The 21,754-nt window shown below is 43.7% G+C and overlaps 1 protein-coding gene across 2 annotated transcripts in view; it reads left to right on the top strand.

Annotated features, from left to right (window-relative positions):
• Positions 1–21,754, top strand: part of LOC134352930 (gamma-aminobutyric acid receptor subunit alpha-3-like) — a 351,194-nt gene that overhangs the window by 254,985 nt on the left and 74,455 nt on the right. The window lies entirely within an intron of this gene.

The raw sequence follows: 21,754 nt of genomic DNA, 5'->3' as shown, positions 1-21,754 counted from the left end.
ACTTTGAACAGAATCCAGATGATTCATCACTCGTTTACTTTAGTTAAGCTTGTAAATTAGATTCTCCTTTTTAAAAGCTGGCTGACCTTATAGGACTATGTGAATTTAATCATGCGGGATATAGATAAGGTGGATGGCCATAATTTCTTTTTTTCTCCGGGGTGAGGGGAGTCCAAAACTAGAATGTATAGGCTTGAGGTGAGCGGGAACAGATTTAAAAGAGATCTGAGGGGAAACTTTTCACATTAGTACACGGAATAAGATGCTACAGAAAGTGGCAGTGGCAGAGGCGGGCTCAATAACAATATTCAATAAAACACATGGACAGGAACATGGATTGGACAGATTTAGAGAGTTTGGGTCGAATGTGAGCAAATTGGACTAACTCTGGCAGATATCTTAGTTGGCTTGGAAATGATGGGCAGAAGGGCCTACTTCATAACTCTTTGACTCGAAGATTATGACTTTTTCAGTTGAATTACAGTTCTTGGTTTTGGCTCTGAATATAAAGAGAACTATTTCAAACCAGTTGTGTGCCTTAGTGCAAGGCCCTGGTTTCTTGAGAGGGTATTTGAACTGATGTAAGTTTATTGCCTGTGCTTCTACTCATGAGCATTTCTTGCTTTCTGGAGCTAGCCTCGTATTTTAAATGAAACCCTTAGCAGGGAAAAGTCAGGCCATTTTCAGCATCATGGTGGTCACACTGACCATTGAAGGTTCTTGTCCTGCAGCTGCTGAATTCTGGATTTTGGGCCTTCATTTTTACATTTCTCTGACTCTCCACCCACTCACACCAAGCTTAGTGGTTGTTTGTCCTCATTTGTTCTTCTCTAATATGACAACTGTTTACTCAAAGTTGTTACAAAATCTCTCGGGCATTGCACAACATTGAATGTAGAAATCCAAGTTTTGCATTTGTGTTTGTGTGCCTGTGCACATGAGTGTGCCTGCCAATGCACACAATAGTTATATGCAGGAATGCCAATGTGCAAATTGGAAGTTTGCTCTGTCATTTAATGATTGAGCTGACTGTATAATTCCCATCATCCTGCAGAAGCAATCCACCCCATACCTTTGTTATTCACACCGTATTCACCTCAGCTGTTCATGCAATCAAATTCCCTGCTTCCCTTCTTTACCAGGCCACTTGGCCCCTCAAACTTATCCCATCATGCCTAATCTATGCTGGGCTGTACAAGTTCCCCATTACCCTCAACTGAGATTCAGATTAGTTTGCTATAATATAGACATGGATGGAATGAATTTCCTTGCTCACTGCATAAATAATAGACACATTATGTTGTTGAATAATGTGTTCCAGTGATGAGCACAAAAACAACAGGGTGGTGCAAAGTAATGATGGAGTGGCATCCATCATTAAAGACCCCACCCCCAGATCATGCCCTCTTCTCACTGTTACCATCAGGAAGGAGGTACTGAAGCCTCAGTGATTCAGGATCAACTTCCTCCCCTCTGCCATCCGATTCCTACATGGACACTGACCCATGAACATTACCTCACTACTTCTTAATTTCTGTTTTTTTTTTGTGCTACTTATTTTAACTTAACTATTTAACAGACATATATACTGAATGTAATTCAGTACTTTTCTCTATATTAACCTATCATGTAATTCATTGTACTCTTACTGCAAAGTTAACAAATGTGACATTAAATCTGATTCTGAATATTATGGAACATACTGAAGAAATGCAATTATAGATGCTGAGGCGGCAATAGTGGAAGCGGTATAACTAAGGCACCAGTAGGAAGGGGATAAATTCATAGAGTCAGACAGCATAGAAGCAAGCCCTTTACTCCATTGGGTCCATGATCACCAAGATGCCCATTTGCCAGCATATGGCCCCTAACCTTGTATACCTTTCCTATCCGTACACCTTTCCTAACCATACACCTTTCCTATCTGTACACCTTTCCTATCTGTACACTTTTCCTATCCGAACACCTTTCCTATCCATGCGCCTTCCCTATCCATACACCTGAATTTGAATTTGAGTTTGAATTCAATTTGAATTAACTTTATTTCTTACATTCTTCACATACATGAGGAGTAAAAATCTTTATGTTACGTCTCTATCTAAATGTGCCATGTGCAATCATAGTAATTTGTAATAATTTATAATCAATAGAACAGTCAATGTAATATAGAGTATACTTAAATCAGCATGAGTTCATCAGTCTGATGGCCTGGTGGAAGAAGCTGTCCCAGAGCCTGTTGGTCTCGGCTTTTGTGCTGTGGTCCCGCTTCCTGGATGGTAGCAGCTGGAATAGATTGTGATTGGGGTGACTCGGGTCCCCAATGATCCTACAGGCCCTTTTAACACACCTGTCCTTGTAAATGTCCTGGACCATGGGAAATTCACAACTACAGATGTGCTGGGCTGTCCGCACCATTCTCTGCAATTGGGGGAAGTACAATTCCCATACCAGGCAGTGATGCAGCCAGTCAGGATGCTCTCAATTGTGCCCCTGTAGAAAGTTCTTAGGACTTGGGGGCCCATAACAAACTTCCTCAAATGTCTGAGGTGAAAGAGGCTCTGTTGTGCCTTTTTCACCACACAGCTGGTGTGTATAGACCACGTAAGGTTCTCAGTGATGTGGATGCCGAGGAACTTGAACTGTTCACCCTCTCAACCCCAGATCCATTGATGTCAATAGGGGTTAGCCTGTCTCCATTCCCCCTGTAATCCGCAACCAGCTCCTTTGTTTTTGTGACATTGAGGGAGAGGTTGTTTTCTTGACACCACTGTGTCAGAGAGACGACTCCTTCCCTGTAGGCCACCTCGTTATTGTTTGAGATAAGGCCAATCATTGTAGGGTTGTTGGCAAATTTAATTAGCAGATTGGAGCTGTAGGTGGCATTACAGTCATGGATATACAGGGAGTAAAGGAGGAGGTTCCTATCCATACACCTTTCTTATCCATAACAGCTATCAGGGGGCATGAAGTCTATGAAGTTACCATAACTAGAGAGAAGGCTCTTGGGAAACTGAAAGAGCTGAAGGTAGCTAAGTCAGCTGGACCAGATGGTGTACACCCCAGAGTACTGAAAAAGGTGGCTGAAGAGATTATATAGGCATTAGTAATGATCTTTCAAGAATCACTAGGTTCTGGAATGTTTCTAGAAGACTGGAAAATTGCAAATGGCATTCAACTCTTCAAGAAGGGAAAGAGGCAGGAGAAAGGAAACTATAGGCCAGTGAGTTGGACCTTTGTGTTTGGGAAGATGTTGGAATCGATTATTAAGGATGAGGTCTCAGGGTACATGGAGGCACATGATAAAATAAGCTATAGTCAGCATGGTTTCCTCTAGGGAAAATCTTGCCTGATAAATCTGTTGGAATTTTTTGAAGAAACGACAAGCAGCGTAGGCAAAGGAGAAATGGTCGATGGTGTGTACTTGGATTTACAGAAGGCCTTTGACAAGGTGGTACAAGCCCATGGTATTACAGGAAAGATTCTAGCATGTATAAAGCAGTAGCTGAGTGGCTGGAGGCAAAGAGTGGGAGTAAAGGGAGCGAGCCTTTTCTGGCTGGCTGTTGGTGAATAGTGGTGTTGCACAGGGGTCTGTGTTGGGACTGATTCTTTTTACGTTATATGTCAGTGACTTGGATGATGAAATTGATGGCTTTGTGGCAAACTTTACAGACAATATGAAGATAGGTGACAGGGCAGGTAGCTTTGAGGAAGTAAAGAGGCTAAAGAAGGTTTTGGACAGGTTAGTAGAATGGGCAAAGAAATGGCAGATGCAGTATAATGTTGGGAAGTGTATGATTATGCACTTTGGCAGAGGAAATGATAGGGATGACTATTTTCTAAATGGAGAAAAAAAATAGGAAAAAACAGGTGCAAAGGGACTTGCAATTCCTTGTCCAAAGTTCCCTAAAGGTTAACTCACAGCTTGAGTCTGTGGTGAGGAAGGCAAATGCAATCTTAGCATTCATTTCAAGAGGTCTAGAATATAAAAGCAAAGATGTAATGTGAAACTTATATAGCACTGGTGAGGCCTCACTTGGAGTATTGTAAGCAAGTTTGTCCCCTTTATCTTCGAAAGGATGTGCTGAAACTAGACAGGGTTCAAAGGAAGTTAACAAAAATGATTCCAGGATTGAATGGCTTATCATGTGAAGAGCGTTTGATGGCTCTGGGCCTGTATTCACTAGAATTCAGAAGAATGATGGGTGACCTCATTGAAACCTATTGAACGGTGAAAGGCCTTGATAGAGTGGATGTGGAGAGGATGTTTCCAATGTTGAGGGTGCCTAAGACTGGAGAACACAGCCTCAGAATAGAGAGGCATCCTTTTAGAATGGAGATGAGGAGGAATTTCTTCAGCCAGAGAGTGGTGAATCTGTAGAATTCTTTGCACAGGCAGCTGTGGAGGCCAAGTCTTTATGTACATTTAAGGCAGAGGTTGATAGATTTTTGATTGCTCAGGGCATGAAGGGATATGGGGAAAAAGTAGGAGATTGGATCAGCCATGATGAAATAGTGGAGCAGACTCAAAGGGCCAAATGGCCTGATTCTGCTCCCATACCTTATGATCTTAAGGTCTCTGGCAGCTCACTCCAGATACCTACCACCCTCTGTATAAAAACAAAAGTTGCCCTTCATGTTGCAATTATAACTTTCCCCTCTTACCTTAAATCTACACACTCTAGTTTTTGATTCTCCAGCCCTGCAAAAAAAGGACTAAGTGCATTGACCTGTGAAAGAGGTGATTGGTTCAGAAGTTTGACAGTCATAGGGAAGAGCCATTCCAGAGTCTGGTTGTCAGGTATCTGAAGCTCCTGTGTTTTCCAAGCTCAAAGTTCAAAGTACAATTACCATCGATTATTATGTATGCATTGTATAACCCCGAAATTCGTCTTCCCCACAGTCACAAAACAAAGAACCATGGAACCAACCCAGTCAAAGAAAAAACATCAAACATCAACCCCCAAGAGCAAAAAAAATCACGCAAATGGCATCAAAGAAAACAAGTGAAAAACACAGAATGTAAAATAGAAAAGAAAAATATTTTCTTCCAGGAGGTAGAAGATCTTTCAAATATTTATATAACTCTACCTCAAACATACCTAAAAATCCTACCTCTGCCACCTCTTTGTTACTCATAGTATTCTCAAATTTGCTGATAACTCTCAGGATATCTGTCCCATAAACACAAATGAACCTCTAGACTTCTTGTACTAATCTAAATTTTTACAAGTACTGCATGGCTGAAAAATCTGCTGACAGTATGATAATGACTTCAGTAATAATTTAATTTTGACAAATGGAAGGTGCTGTTAGGATTAGATCTCAGAAAGCAAAAGAGTACAAGAGAGAGTGTAGTAAAAGAAGGCAGAACAAGTGAAAATGAGAGCAGGATGTAGACGGAGATTGAAAAAATGGACCAGAGAGTGGCGGAGAGAATAGAGGAGTCTGGAAGGGGGAGATATATTTGAGACTCATGCATCTTCAATGAGCTGCTGAATTTAATCTGCGCTAAGTGATAATCGATGGCAATGTAGAGATTACTGGGTGAGTTTACTGCTGCCTGGTATTATTGACAGACCAAAGGACTTCATTAAGGGAATGATTTGCTCCACAGACATGATTCTGTGCTGTGTCTGGATGCTTATCCCTTATCTCCCAATCTTCCTCCCGTGTTTCTTCAGTCTCCCCTTCCCCAAAGGAGGAGCCTGACAAGTGCTTAGACATGGGTGACGTGGTTGTATCCGCTCTGGTCAGCCCATCGTACACTGGATATTCAACCTGACGCTTGCTGTTGCTGTCTCTCCATCTCCCAAGTACCAGCACCCTGAGATATTCACTTAAACCATCTCAAGCAGCAGAACTGCTAAATGTTGGGACTAAAGAGGAAGTGGGTGCCGAAGGAACAAATGACAATGTCAGCGAGAGCAATGGAAAATAGGAACGTCGGGGTCACTGTTGTAACAAGAAGCTGGTGGCAACAGACATGCAATAGGAAAGCAGTCAAAACTGAGAGGGAAAGGAGGTAGCAGAGAGGAAGTGAAGCTAGGGAGAGAGGGTTGGGGGGAAGGGAGAGAGAGACAGTGTGTGGGGAGCAGAGGGGAGGTAGGGAGGAAGAGTGAGATGGAAGGACAGGGAAGCAGGGAGAAAAATAGAGTAGAGAGAGAGGGTTCGAGAGATTGACAGGGAGGGAGAGATCGAGAGAAAGGGAGAGATCAGATCGGTTCATTGTCAAATACAGTAGGGTGCAATAAAATTCCTTGTTCGCATGAAGCTCACAAAGATGAAAATATTCATAGAAATAATAAGTACAAAACAACAAAGTAGTGCAAGACTCTTGTGCGGTCTGAGAGGGAGGTGAAGGTGGGGCTGAGAGACGGAGATAATGATGGAGGGGAAAGGGCTAGAAAAGAAAGGTGAGGGAAAAGAGTGAGCAATGAGAGGGAGGGGAAGGATGGGGAAGGAGTCAGAAGATGAAACAAAGAAGAGAAGGGAAGGATGAAGAGAATGGGGAAGGACAAATCCCTGGGGCTGAAATCCTTCCTGAGGGATTATGTAGGAGAGTTGGGGAGTGGAATAATCAAGGCTCAAAGAGAAAAATGGGAGCAGCAGGTTTGAAAGGCAGGTGAAGGTGGGGCTGAGAGGCAGGCCATAGAGGGACAGGCCTGAGTGCTATCCATCATAGATATGATCAGAGGAAGTTTCCACTGCAGACAGAGAAGGACCTGATGCTGGCCAATAATGGGCTGGGCAGAGGACGAATGGTTAGCTGTGAGGGGATTCAGCCTGTATGCTTTCTGCAAATGCTGTAAGACGTCCGTTTTCTCTGCTTTATCGCCACGACAGGAAATGTGCAGCATTGACTGATATCTGCAGATGTAGGTGGGAGAATACGCAGCAGCCAAATGCAGCTCTAGGTTGGTCAGGGTGATAAGAAGGAGGCTCACAACACTTTGTTATTAAACTACCCACCATCATTTGTCGGAAGGGTGTTTTATATTTGGGACCTCCTGCAGCTTCCCAGCCACTCTGATGTTTTTATTTTGCAGGGTTAAAGTCCATCTTTCCAGTTACAAGGACACCATCAGCATGGTGTTCACGGCATAAGTGTGCCACAGTGATGCCGTAGTTAGCGTCAAAACCTCACTGCTCCAGGGATTCTGGACTCTTTGATCTCCTGTAAACGTGCTGCAAAGGCTCAGTCACTACTCATGGTGACTATAGATCATGCCATCTTGCACTCGTTAATGCTGTGGTACTGTAGTCTTCCTGTACTCCTCAGAGGCAGTATCTTTAGCGTCAGGCTGTGGTCAATTGAGAGATTGACAGCTTATGCATATGCTGTTAATCAGTTACTGCTGGACTGAGAGAAAATCACATTTCCCCTGCTCCTCTCACCCAACAGATCTCCCACATCTTATTGCGCGGGAACTTTTTAAAGAGAACTCCCTGTTGCCTGATCCAGGTAGCACAGTCCTGATAGGAATGGAGTGGGACCTGTGTTTTCACCAGATGATTCCCAAATCAATCTTCGAGGCTTTATTCTTCCTTCAGTCTGTCACCTTCTCCCTCTCCACACTGCCCAGAGCACAGTACCAACCACCAGCCAACCTGTTATGTTAATCCCATTTTATTCACCTCTTAAGGTCTTTTCCACTATTAACAGATAGAGCTGTGGACCATAGGCACAAAGACATGAGTTCAAATCCCATCATGGTAGATGAGGAATAGAAATTCAAGGAAACAGATTAATATGGAATTTAAATAAATGGTTGGACCCGATTTGCATTAAACCACTGGAACAATATGAAAACCAACCTGGGCCACTGCTGATATTCTGGGAAGGAAGTCTTCCTTCCTAACCCAATCTGATCAGCTCTTACATCAGTCCTAGGGCTGCTAGAAATGGGGGATAAACGCCAACATTGCCAGGAATGAAAACATCCCATGAACAAGTCAATGAGGTTAAAAAGGAAGAACCAACGCTGTCTGATCATGAGCTTGACCGCAGGGACTAACTACTCACAGCAGGGACAGGGGCGATTTCTCTGACTGTGTCACTGGAGAGATGTTATTGTCTCTGGAGATAGATAATTGTCACTGGAGAGGAATCACAGTCTCTGGAGAAAGATCTGTCATTGGATCTGCCACTAGAGAGGTGTCACCACCACTGGAGCAGTTCCACTGATACTGTCTCTGCAAAATCCTCCACATACATCTGATCTGATAAAAAGCTGACAAGCATATTGGAATGGATGTCTCACAGCTCAGTCGTGAACATATTGGATGCACTTGCATTGACATTCCAAACCTTTCCACATTCTGGAATGGTTCCTATAAAAATAACTTTCTGTAAGGAAAGGGAAAGAAACATACGACTGTAGGGCAATAGTTTGGTGCCAGTCTACTCTTCCTTCAACCTGTCACCTTCTCCCTCTCCCACACTGCCCACAGCACAGCCCCAACCACCAGCCAACCTGTTATGTTAACCTCAGTTTATTCTCCGCTTATGATCCTGAAGTACAGACGGAATAGTCTGAAGATGTTGGAAATATTATCAACAATGTGGTAGCAAATCATTTAATAAATCAAATATGATTAAACAGAGACAAAATGCATTAGGGAAAAGTAAATGTCAGCGTAATACATAGATAGGAAGATTTACACGGGCTATATGTGGATTTCCAAAATCCTTTCGGTAAGGTTTTAAACCGAAGAGGTTGTTACGTGGAACATGGCCCACGGAATTGTGGAACAACAAACACAACGCACTGAAGGAACTCAGTGGGTCGGGCAGCATCTACAGACAGTGAACATTTCAGGTCAAGACCCCTAGTCAGGACTGGCAAGAATGAGGGGACTGAGCCAGTATAAAAGCATTAGGGGAAGGGGCGGAACAAACGCTAGAGGGTGAGAGGGATGATAGGCCGGTGAAGGGAGTGGGAGGGTAAGAATGATGTAAGAAGCTGGAAGATAATAGGTGGAAGAGACAAAGGGCTGAAAAGGATGAAATCTGATTGGAGGGGATAGAAGACCAGGGAATAAAGGAAACCAAATGAGGAGGGATGAGCACCTCGAGAAAATGGTGGAGGAGAATAGGGAGGAGTAGGATAAAGGAAAGAAAGGGGGAACAGCAGGGAGTGGTTACCTGAAGTTAGATATATCAGTGCTCAAACCATCAAGTTGGAGATGACCAAAGCAGAATGTGAGGTCTTGGTCCTCTAATCTGCCCCAAGCCTGAATTTGTTCGTAGGGAAAGCTGTGAACAGACGTGCTAGCATGGAGATGGGAATGGCTGACCACTGGGCGATGGTGGCTATATTGGAAAGAGCGAAGATGCTCAACAAAGCACTCTTCCTATCTGCATTGGGCCTCACCGATGCAGAAGCGGCTGCACTGGGAACACCAGATGCTGTAACTGACAGCTATGGATTCAAATGTGAAGGATTGCCTCACCTGGAAGGGCTGGTTAAGGCCCTGAATGGTCATGAGGGAGAGGTGCAGGGGCAAATGTGACACATGGCATCATTGCAGGGATAAGTACCTGATGGAGATCGGTGGAGAGAAGCAATTCTCATTTTGCTTCCCCTTCTCACCTCCTTCCTTTTTTTCCATGGTTCTCTCCTATCAGGTTCCATCTTCCTCAGCCTGTTGACTCTTTCAGTATCTTAAATCATTTCCACTTCCCCTCTCCCATCTGCCCATCTTCACCCCTCATATGGATCTAATGTCCAACACCTCCCCTCCCCCAACCTTTTATACTGGCTACCTCCCCTCTTTATCTCCAGTCCTCATGGAGGATCTTAACCCAAAATGTCAGCTATACATTTCCCTCCATAGATGCTGCCTGACCCATTGAGGTCCTCTGGCATTGTGTGTGTTGCTCCAAATTTCCAACATCTGCAGTCTGTCTAGTGTCTCCACAGAGTTGTGGAAGTATATTTGAATGTTTATAAGATTAGCTTTAGGACAGGAAATAGGAAGTGGGAATCAGTTAGTAACGGTTAGCTTGGGAAGGTTGGTTTTAGTTGACTGTCACAGGGATCAGTGTTGGGATATAGGCCATTGTATTTGGTGCTCCCTCTACATTAGCAAGACCAAACATAGATTGAGGGACCACTTATCGATCATCTTCGCTCTGTCTGCTGAAAAGGACAGCATTTGTTATACTTCATACTTTATCGTTAGTGTGTCTCTATTACCGCTCGGAGCAGTCCGAAGTTCAGAGTGCAATTCCGGCACTGTTCTGTAAGGGGTCCCTGTAGGTCCTTCTCGTGAAATGCATGGGTTTTCTCTGGGACCTCTGGTTTCCTCCCACAATCCAAAGATGTACTGGGTAGGTTAATTGGTCATTGTAAATTGTCCCGTGATTGGGTCAGGGTTAATCGAAGGGCCCCAAAAGCCTACTTCCCACAGTATCACAAAAACAAATAAAAAAATCTTCCAGTTGTCACCCATTTCAATTTGATTTCCTTTTCCTATTCAGACATGTCTATCTGTGGCCTCCTCTTCTGCCATGATGAGGTCATACTCAAGTGAAAGAGCAACACCTCATATTCTATCTGAATAATCTCCAACCTGGTAGCACGAACATCATTTCCTCTAACTTCCAGTAAATCACCACCCTTTATTTTTCAATTCTGCCTCTACCTCACCCCTTCTCTTCCCCTCACCTGTTCATCTCCTTCCTCTTGGGCCCCCCCTCCTTCCCTTTCTTCCATAGTCCACTGTCCTCTCCTATTAGGTTCCTTCTTCTTCAGCCCATTGTGTCTTCCTCCTATCACTTCCCAGCTTCTTACTTCAGCCCACTCCATCACCCACCCACCTCCCCCTTCACCTGATCTCACCTATCACCTGCCAGCTTTTACTCCATCCCCTTTTCCCTAACACCTTATTCTGTTTTCTGCTGCCTTTTTTCCAGCCCTGATTAAGGGTCTTGGGCCAAAATGTCAACTGTTTATTCCTCTCCTTAGGCGCTGCCTCATTTGCTGAGTTCCTACAGTTTTTTTTTTGTTTTTGAAGATGTCTAGCATCAACAGAATCTTTTGTGCTTAGGCCATTCACAGCTTATAGCACTGAGCTGATGATTCAACTATCTAACTAGTGTGTGAGGAGAACACTCTACATCTGAAGGAGGGAATTCAATGAATTAATTAAGCTGATAACAAGATGCCATATGGAGTATAGCATCCAGTAGAGAAGGCCATAGCAAGGTAAGGAAGATTAAGGAAACAGGGAGGCCTGAACATTGAATGGCATGTCAAAAGCTGTGTGGTAAGAGAGCGTACATCGTGTCTGAGTCTTTCAGTGTAACACAAAACACAAAGCAGATACAGTACTTTACTCAAAGACTTCCAGATCCCCAGCACCAACCTACATGCCTTTGAACTTGTTCAGCAAAGTATGCTGCCCTGATTTCTACCAGCATTGTCCACACTGGTCTCAGGCTGCGTGTGAACATAAGAGTTCTACTGGGAGGATAGACTGAGTGGAAATCTCCTTTGTGAGTCTTGGCTAAGTGGATGCTGACAGCTTATGTCCCCTGCTTAAATTGGTAGAAAGTTTATTATTGTCACATGTAGCAACACAGAAGGAAAAGCTTTTGTATACAAAGCCACAGATCATTCTTAAATACACTTGAGGTAGTACGAAAGGAAAACAATAACAGATTGAAGAATATGGTGCTACAGTTACAAAGAAAATGTAGTGCAGGCAGACAGATAAGGTGCAAGAGTCATAACGAGGTAAGGTGAAAGATCAGGAGTTATTTATCAAACGGGTCTGTTCAGGATAACAATGTGATAGGATCAAAGATAAAGGGGGCAGCAAATACCATTGGTAAGAAGATGCAAATGGCTGCTACACCTGTACTCCCTGTTGAGAATCTTTGAGTCTCCCTGCCACCAGAAATAGCAAAGTCAAACTATTTCACCACCTGTTGAGGACTGTATGGGTGATGTATTGATGGTCGGTTCACCAGCCTGGTCTCATTTTCAGAACATCCTCTCAGAGTTTCAGTGCACAAGAAGGCCAGTGACGTAGAGCGCAGGCCCACGAGTTGTGGAACTCTTCTCACCCCACTTCCCAGGTCACATCTCAACTCCATCACTGAGCTGAGGGGGCTGAAGCCAAATGTCTAGCTGGAACAGGAGTAGCCAATGGCAAGGCTTGCTGGTTGCTCTGGTTACAGAACAGCCTGAGCTGTGAACTCAACAAGCAACAGGCATAGAAGGTGAGCAAGGGTCTCTATAACAGAATGCAGAATACCCCCCTCCATTCTGGGCCAGGCTGAGGGCATCTTGTCAGTGGAATATCTAGGCCAGAATACGGTTTCACTGGCGTGACTCCCAAAATATATTGCCCAGATATTTCTGGTGGAACATAATGATGGATAGGCTCCTTTTCACTCCACAGATGAAATATATAAGATCCTAGGGGGCTTGACAGGGCAGATGTTGAAATGTTTCCTCTGGAGATAGCATCTCAAACAAGAGAAAACAGCTCTTCTTTCAGAGAGTTTCTTCTTTCAGAGAGTGATAAATCTCCAGAATTCCAGAGATTTATCACTCTCTGAGAAAAGAAATTCCGTGGTGGAAGCTGGGAATTAGATATATTTAAGGAGGAGATGGATAAATACTTAAAAGTTCGGGGAATTGTGTGTTATGGGGAATCTAGCACTGAAGTGGATTAGAGGCTAGTATAGATCTGCCATGATCATATTGAGTGATGGAGTGTGCTTGAAGGGCTGAGTGGCCTACTTCTGTTCCTACTTTCTGGTTGTTTAAGGTGATGCTTGATCCATTGAGCTTTTACAACATTTTCTGTTCTTAACAACAGAGGGATGGGAACCAGTGCAGAGAGACAGAGGGGTGTAAAGTGAGCATTGAAGCAAAAAGTACAAAGGAGAAAAGTAAAAGTGGCAGGCCGACAAATCCAGGGCAAGCATTAAAAAGGGCCACTTTTCAACATAATTGTACAAGGGCTAAGAGAGTTGTAAAAGAACGCCTGAAGGCTTTATGTGTCAATGCAAGGAGCATTCGTAATAAGATGGATGAATTGAAAGTGCAGATTGTTATTAATGATTATGATATAGTTGGGATCACAGAGACATGGCTCCAGGGTGACAAGGGATGGGAGCTCAACGTTCAGGGATATTCAATATTCAGGAGGGATAGACATGAAGGAAGGGGAGGTGGGGTGGCGTTGCTGGTTAAAGAAGAGATTAACGCAATAGAAAGGAAGGACATAAGCCGGGAAGATGTGGAATCGATATGGGTAGAGCTGCGTAACACTAAGGGGCAGAAGACGCTGGTGGGAGTTGTGTACAGGCCACCTAACAGTAGTAGTGAGGTCGGAGATGGTATTAAACAGGAAATTAGAAATGCGTGCAATAAAGGAACAGCAGTTATAATGGGTGACTCAATCTACATGTAGACTGGGTGAACCAAATTGGTAAAGGTGCTGAGGAAGAGGATTTCTTGGAATGTATGCGGGATGGTTTTTTGAACCAACATGTTGAGGAACCAACTGGAGAGCAGGCTATTCTGGACTGGGTTTTGAGCAATGAGCAAGGGTTAATTAGCAATCTTGTCGTGAGAGGCCCCTTGGGTAAGGGTGACCATAATATGGTGGAATTCTTCATTAATATGGAGATTGACATAGTTAATTCAGAAACAAAGGTTCTGAACTTAAAGAGGGGTAACTTTGAAGGTATGAGACGTGAATTAGCTAAGATAGACTGGCAAATGACACTTAAAGGATTGACGGTGGATATGCAATGGCAAGCATTTATAGGTTGCATGGATGAACTACAACAATTGTTCATCCCAGTTTGGCAAAAGAATAAATCAAGGAAGGTAGTGCACCCGTGGCTGACAAGAGAAATTAGGGATAGTATCAATTCCAAAGAAGTAGCATACAAATTAGCCAGAGAAAGTGGCTCACCTGAGGACTGGGAGAAATTCAGAGTTCAGCAGAGGAGGACAAAGGGCTTAATTAGGAAGGGGAAAAAAGATTATGAGAGAAAACTGGCAGAGGACATAAAAACGGACTGTAAAAGCTTTTATAGATATGTAAAAAGGAAAAGACTGGTAAAGACAAATGTAGGTCCCCTGCAGACAGAAACAGGTGAATTGATTATGGGGAGCAAGGACATGGCAGACCAATTGAATAATTACTTTGGTTCTGTCTTCACTAAGGAGGACATAAATAATCTTCCAGAAATAGTAAGGGACAGAGGGTCCAGTGAGATGGAGGAACTGAGTGAAATACATGTTAGTAAGGAAGTGGTGTTAGGTAAATTGAAGGGATTGAAGGCAGATAAATCCCCAGGGCCAGATGGTCTGCATCCTAGAGTGCTTAAGGAAGTAGCCCAAGAAATAGTGGATGCATTAGTGATAATTTTTCAAAACTTGTTAGATTCTGGACTAGTTCCTGAGGATTGGAGGGTGGCTAATGTAACCCCAATTTTTAAAAAAGGAGGGAGAGAGAAACCGGGGAATTATAGACCGGTTAGCCTAACGTCGGTGGTGGGGAAACTGCTGGAGTCAGTTATCAAGGATGTGATAACAGCACATTTGGAAAGCGGAGAAATGATCGGACAAAGTCAGCATGGATTTGTGAAAGGAAAATCATGTCTGACGAATCTCATAGAATTTTTTGAGGATGTAACTAGTAGAGTGGATAGGGGAGAACCAGTGGATGTGGTATATTTGGATTTTCAAAAGGTTTTTGACAAGGTCCCACACAGGAGATTAGTGTGCAAACTTAAAGCACACGGTATTGGGGGTAAGGTATTGGTGTGGGTGGAGAATTGGTTAGCAGACAGGAAGCAAAGAGTGGGAATAAACGGGACCTTTTCAGAATGGCAGGCGGTGACTAGTGGGGTACCGCAAGGTTCAGTGCTGGGACCCCAGTTGTTTACAATATATATTAATGACTTGGATGAGGGAATTAAATGCAGCATCTCCAAGTTTGCAGATGACACGAAGCTGGGTGGCAGTGTTAGCAGTGAGGAGGATGCTAAGAGGATGCAGGGTGACTTGGATAGGTTGGGTGAGTGGGCAAACTCATGGCAGATGCAATTTAATGTGGATAAATGTGAAGTTATCCACTTTGGTGGCAAAAATAGGAAAACAGATTATTATCTGAATGGTGGCCGATTAGGAAAAGGGGAGGTGCAACGAGACCTGGGTGTCATTATACACCAGTCATTGAAAGTGGGCATGCAGGTACAGCAGGCGGTGAAAAAGGCGAATGGTATGCTGGCATTTATAGCGAGAGGATTCGAGTACAGGAGCAGGGAGGTACGACTGCAGTTGTACAAGGCCTTGGTGAGACCACACCTGGAGTATTGTGTGCAGTTTTGGTCCCCTAATCTGAGGAAAGACATCTTTGCCATAGAGGGAGTACAAAGAAGGTTCACCAGATTGATTCCTGGGATGGCAGGACTTTCATATGAAGAAAGACTGGATGAACTGGGCTTGTACTCGTTGGAATTTAGAAGATTAAGGGGGGATCTGATTGAAACGTATAAGATCCTAAAGGGATTGGACAGGCTAGATGCAGGAAGATTGTTCCCGATGTTGGGGAAGTCCAGAACGAGGGGTCACAGTTTGAGGATAGAGGGGAAGCCTTTTAGGACCGAGATTAGGAAAAACTTCTTCACACAGAGAGTGGTGAATCTGTGGAATTCTCTGCCACAGCAAACTGTTGAGGCCAGTTCATTGGCTATGTTTAAGAGGGAGTTAGATATGGCCCTTGTGGCTACGGGGGTCAGGGGGTATGGAGGGAAGGCTGGGGCGGGGTTCTGAGTTGGATGATCAGCCATGATCATTATAAATGGCGGTGCAGGCTCGAAGGGCCGAATAGCCTACTCCTGCACCTATTTTCTATGTTTCTATGTTTCTATGTTAATCCCAAAATTACATTTTTTATTTAGATTCTGTCCTAGAAGTTAGACATCACCATTTTTTTTCTGGACTGTACATCCCTAATGACCAAACAGAGGACCCATTGAGACCAAGATGACCAGATAAATTGGCTTTTAAAAGGTCGTGTGGTTTTCTCCCCTGTAGTGTTGAAGTGCTGCCTGCTTGATTCTCATCACTGCAAATGGGGTTGATTGTCAATGTACCAGAAACAGCTGTATAGAGACTACCACAGAGCGAAGGTAAAGGTGCCCGCACATTCACCTTGTCCTGCCACCCATTCTCCCCTCATCCTCTCCTGAACTCCCAGTGCTCTGGCCATCACAATGATGTGATAGTGCAGAAGAGGGTGCAGAGGGGATTGGACAGGATCACAGACATTAGATCCTTTAGTTAGGAGGAGAAATTAGTTCTGTTTCCCCTGGAGCATAGGTGGTTAAGAGGAAACATGGCTGAGCTCTTTAAAACAAAGAGGGAGGCAGACTGCAGCAAACTCTTCCCCTTATCAGAGGTGAGTAAAACTAGAAGACAGACATTTAGGATAAGAAGGGATAAACTTGAGGGGACTTGAGGAGACCAGTGTCACCCAGAGAGTATTGAATACCCATGAGAGCATTGGGAGCTGACTCACTGATGGCACTTACTGTAAGTAAGTGTGTAAGGGATCGCTTGAGAAGGAAGGCCACAAGTTAAGTTTTGGGGAATGGTATTAATACCCATAGATTCCCACTTGTGATGGTAGACGTGGTGGACCGAGTGGCTTGTTTCCAAGCTGTGTGACTCCTTGACTCTGTAACCAGGCAGTGGAAAGCTCAGACCACTGACACTTGCAGGGGAAAGTCTGTTGCTGGCTCTCACTGACTCCACTGGCAGATCTCTGATCAATTAGTTGCCACACTGAGGGAGCCAAACGCTGGAGACCCAGCCGGCACTCTGACCACTGACACTTCTGAATTCGGTCTAGTTGGACAGACAGTGCAACTCCCCTGCCTGCAGGAATGAGTATCATGGCATCGTCAGACTTGGAACTGATGCTGAGAGTTAAAGTAACGGGTGGGAGGATTAGAAGGGAGAGCAGGGGAAATGTTTTCACCCAGAGGGTGAGACTCTGGAACTTACTGCCTGACGAGGTGAAAGAGGCAGACACCTCTGTCACACTGCAGTTTGCCCTGACTTGCAAAGGCTACAGATACAGTATATGGCAAGGTGCCATTAAGGTGGACAGCATAGAAGCAGGCCCTTCAGCCCATGATATCCATGCTAACCCATTTCTCCATCTTCACTAGCCCATTTGTCTGAGTTAGGTCCATATCACTCTATGCCTTGTCTTTTCAAGTGTTTGTTTAAATGTCTCTGAAACATGGTAATTATATCTGATTACACCATCTCCTCCAGCAGCATGTTCCAGATATCAACCACTCTTTCCCCTCAGATCCTATTTATAACTCCTTCCTCTCATCATATGCCCTATGTTTCTCCCCTACCATGGGGAAAAGGCTCTGACTACCCACCTTGTCTTTAGCTCTCATATACCTCTCATTCCTCAGTCTCCTTTTGTCCAGGAAAAACAAGCCCAGCCTTTCCAATCTCTCCCTGTAATGTTTAAGTAAAAACCAGCTTAGTCCTGTCTTTTTTTTCACCCAGTAAGGACACGATGGGCTGAAAGTCCTCCTCACACATCACCAGCACATGGGAGTATCGTACTAGCAAGTGCCCAAGACCAAGTTCCCAGTGGGCACAATCGCAGTCAAACATATGTAAGATTACTTTTATATGTATTACAGGTACAATTGTGCCCAGTTTCCAGGTAAATTTGCTTCTGCAAATAACCTCAGCCACCAGAGACCCAGGGGGCCAGCAGTAGCAGCAGAGGATGTTTGATTTCCTAACTTAAATCTAGTGCTCAATTGGAAACTTCTCTTCCTTTTTTGTAAAACCTTCCATGACTTGCTCCTCGCTATCTCTGCAACCTCCAACTACTGGCACTGATTTATTATTGCCACATGTATTGACGTATAGTGAAAAACTTTTGTTTGCATGCCATGCAGTCTGATGGTTCTTTATATTGATACTTTGAGGTCATAAAAAGAAGAGCAGAATGCAAAATATAGCATTTCGGTTCCAGGGAACTTTCAGTGTAGGGAAATAAGAAAAGCGTAAGGACCACAACGAGGTTGATTGTGAGATGAAGAGTTCATCTTTAATCTACAAGAGGTGATTTTATGAGTTATGGAACAGTGGGATAAAAGCTGTCCTTGAGCCTGGTCATGGGTCTTCTCAAAACTTTGTACCTTCTGCCCAACAAAAGAGGAAATAATCAACATGGGAGGGGTCCTTGATTATGTTAGCTGCCTTCCAGAGGTAGAGTGATGTATAGATGGAGTCATGGAGGGGAGGTTGATTTTCATAATGGTGTGGGCTGTGTTTGCAACTCTCTGCTGATCCTTGGCATTTCTTCGATCCTCACTGCCTGCCCATCCCAAAAGGGCACTGAGGAATGCGGTAGAACCAAGGGATCTGGGAACACAGGTCCATAATTCATAAAACATGGCACCACAGGCTGGTAGGGTCATCGAGAAAGCTTTTGGCACATTAGTCAAACTATTGAGTACAGGAGATAAGATGTCAAGTTGAAGTTGTATAAGACATGTACTGCATAAGGCAGAGTCCTGAAGAAGGGTCTCGGCCCAAAACGTCGACTGTACTCTTTTCCACAGATGCTGCCTGGCCTGCTGATGTCTTCCAGCATCTTGTGTGTGTTCCTAAGACATTGGTGAGGCCTACTTTGGGGCATTGTGTGCAGCTTTGGTCAGGAAAGATATAGATAATGTTGAAAGAGTATAGAGGAAATTTACAAGGATGTTGCTGGGTCCGGAGGACCTGAGTTATATTGGAAGATCGAATAAGTTAGGACTTTATGCCTTGGGATGTAAAAGATTGAGCGGAAATTTGATAGAGGTATACAAGATTATGAGGGGTAGAGACAGGGTAAATGCAAGTAGGCTTTTTCTACTGAACTTGGGTGAGTTAAGAATGAAAAGTGAAATGTTTAAAGAACATTTGCCTGCAGTCCTCTCACCTTAAATATATGCCCACTCACATTGATCACCCCTACCCTGAGAAAGACTTTGGGTTGTTCCCCTAATCTATGTTCCTCATGAATTTATAAACATCAATCAGTCCTATTTCTCAGCTCCATATACTCCAAGGAACACGATCCCAGCCTTTCCGTTCTCTCCTTATAACCCAAGCGCTCCACTCTTGTTGACATCCTTGTTAACTTTTTTTGCACCCTCTCCAGTTTAATGGCATTACAATTGAATGGCATTATAACAGTAAAAACACAGTGGGTCAGGCAGCACCTGAAAAGAAAGGAGCAGCATCAACATTTCAGGTCAAAGACCCATCAGCAGTAGTCATAAAGTGCATGAGATGGAGAGAGCTGCAGAGAACAAGGGGGACGTAAGTCATATAATGTGACTAAGGTTATCTGAATAACACCATTGTTTTTAGTAATGTCTGTCGTGACTTCAAAGAATGAGCACCACAGATATGAGAGCCCTTTATCCAGCACAAGCAGACACTCAGGAGGATCACAGTCCACTGGGAGAATCTTCCATTAAAATCTCAACCTACTTCAAATATTTATATAGCAACACACACAAAATGCTGGAGGAACTCAGCAGGCTGGGTAGCATCTATGAAAAAGAGTAAACAGTCGACGTTTCGGGTTGAGATCCTTTTTCAGGACTGGGTCTCAGGCGGTGGGTGCATGGAATGCACTGCCAGCAAAGGTGGTAGAGGCAGATACAATAGGGTCTTTTAAGAGACTCTTAGATAGGTACATGGAGCTTAGAAAAATAGAGGGCTATGCAGTAAGGAAATTCCAGGCTGTTTCTCGAGTAGTTTACATCGTCTGCACAACATTGTGGGCCGAAGTGCTGTAAATTTCTATGTTTCTCTCCGTACTACATCACAAAACGGATCTCTGCAGACATTGGTGTTTATTCATGTAGCTATTCTTGCCCTGGATTGAAGGTAGGATCTCACTTGCATTAACTCCTCCGCCATTAGTTCTGTCACCCAGTTCAGCCTGTCTAGTGAATGAGGCTGGTTAAAAACAGAAAAGAAGCAAAAGGGAATGAGCTGGAGCTGTGAGATGCAGAATATTGTGGTTGTCATAGGGTCACTTCAGCACGGAAAAAGGCCTTTTGGCTCAATTCATCTGCCTTGATCAGGATGCCCATCTAAGCTAGTCCCATTTGTCCTTACCTGTCTAAGCCAGGAGTCAATGGTAAGAGCTAGATGCCATGGATCCTTAACATCAACCGAGAAGTCCGTGTGCCCCAGGTTGGGAACTCTACTCTAAATATTTCCTATCCACATACATGTCCAAGTATCTTCAAACTACTGGAAATCTGAAACACCTGGCAGATAAGGTAGTGTCTGTGGACAGAGAACAACTGAAGAAAGGTTACAGACAGATTATCCTGGATTGGCTAGTTTTGACACAAGCAGGAAAGTAACTTGAGTACACCAACTGTTATCAAAGAAATCCTTCCTTTATTATTATGCCAGCAAGAGAACATTTGAAAGAAAGCACATGCTGCCAACCAAAACTGATTCAACCCCCTTTCTTACAATTCCTTCTAAGCGCTTTCCTCTTGTTCAGTAACATTCAAAAGCCTGTGTGCCAATCTGTTCTTGATAGATTTGGTGATGCTGAAGCAAGGATATGCAGTTAATCAGTAGCCCTTTTGCAGCCATTTTATCCATTTTTCCCCCGGTTGGTTATCCGAAATGTTGACTTCAAAATCAAGTTTTAAACCTTCAATAAAAATGCACGGGATTGAACTCAGTGAACAATAATAGCATAAGACCATAAGATATAGGAGCAAAACAAGGTTATTTGGCCCATTCAGTCTGCTCCATCATTTCATTATGGCTATTCCATTTTTCCTCTCAGCCCAAATCTCCTGCCTTCTCCCCTGTATACTTTCATGCCCTGACCAATCGAGGATCTATCAACTCCTGCCTTAAATATATGTAAAGTCTTAGCCTGCACCACTGCATGTGGCAACAAATTCCACAGATTCACCACTCTCTGGCTAAAGAAATTCCTCCTCATCTCTGTTCTAAAAGGACACCCCTCAAATCTGAGGCTATGTCCTCCGGTCTTATACTCTCCCACTATAGGAAACATCTTCTCCACATCCACTCTATCAAGGCCTTTCACCATTTGATAGGTTTCAATGAGGTCATCCTCATTCTTCTGAATTCTAGTGAATATAAGCCCAGAGCCACCAAATGCTCTTTATATGACAAGTCATTCAATCCTGGAATCATTTTTGTGAACCTCCTTTGAACCCTCTCCATTGCCAGTGTATCCTTTCAAAGATAAGGGGCTTAAAACTGCTCACAATACTCTAAGTGAAACCTCACCAGTGCTTTATAAAACCTCAACATTACATCCTTGCCTTTATATTCTAGACCTCTTGAAACAAACGCTAACATTGCATTTGCCTTCCTTACCACAGACTCAACCTGCAAATTACACTTTAGGGAATCATGCACAAGGACTCCCAAGCTCCTTTGCACCTTAGACTTATAAATGTTCTCTCCATTTAGAAAATAGTTTACCCTTTTAGATCTTCTACCAAAGTGCATGACCATACACTTCCCAACACAGTATTCCATCTACCACAATGGAAAACTCTGACTACCGCCCAGCTACATCCCAACTATTAAACAGTCCTAGCTGTGGCCATGAGTAATATGGAAATAGGAGACTTTTTAATTGCCTTTTACTCTCCGCTGTCAATCTGACA

This window comes from Mobula hypostoma, chromosome 10, assembly GCF_963921235.1.
Source record: "Mobula hypostoma chromosome 10, sMobHyp1.1, whole genome shotgun sequence".
NCBI lineage: Eukaryota > Metazoa > Chordata > Chondrichthyes > Myliobatiformes > Myliobatidae > Mobula > Mobula hypostoma.
The sequence above is the reverse complement of the archived record's forward strand: the minus strand, read 5'-3'. Positions and strand labels throughout refer to the sequence as shown.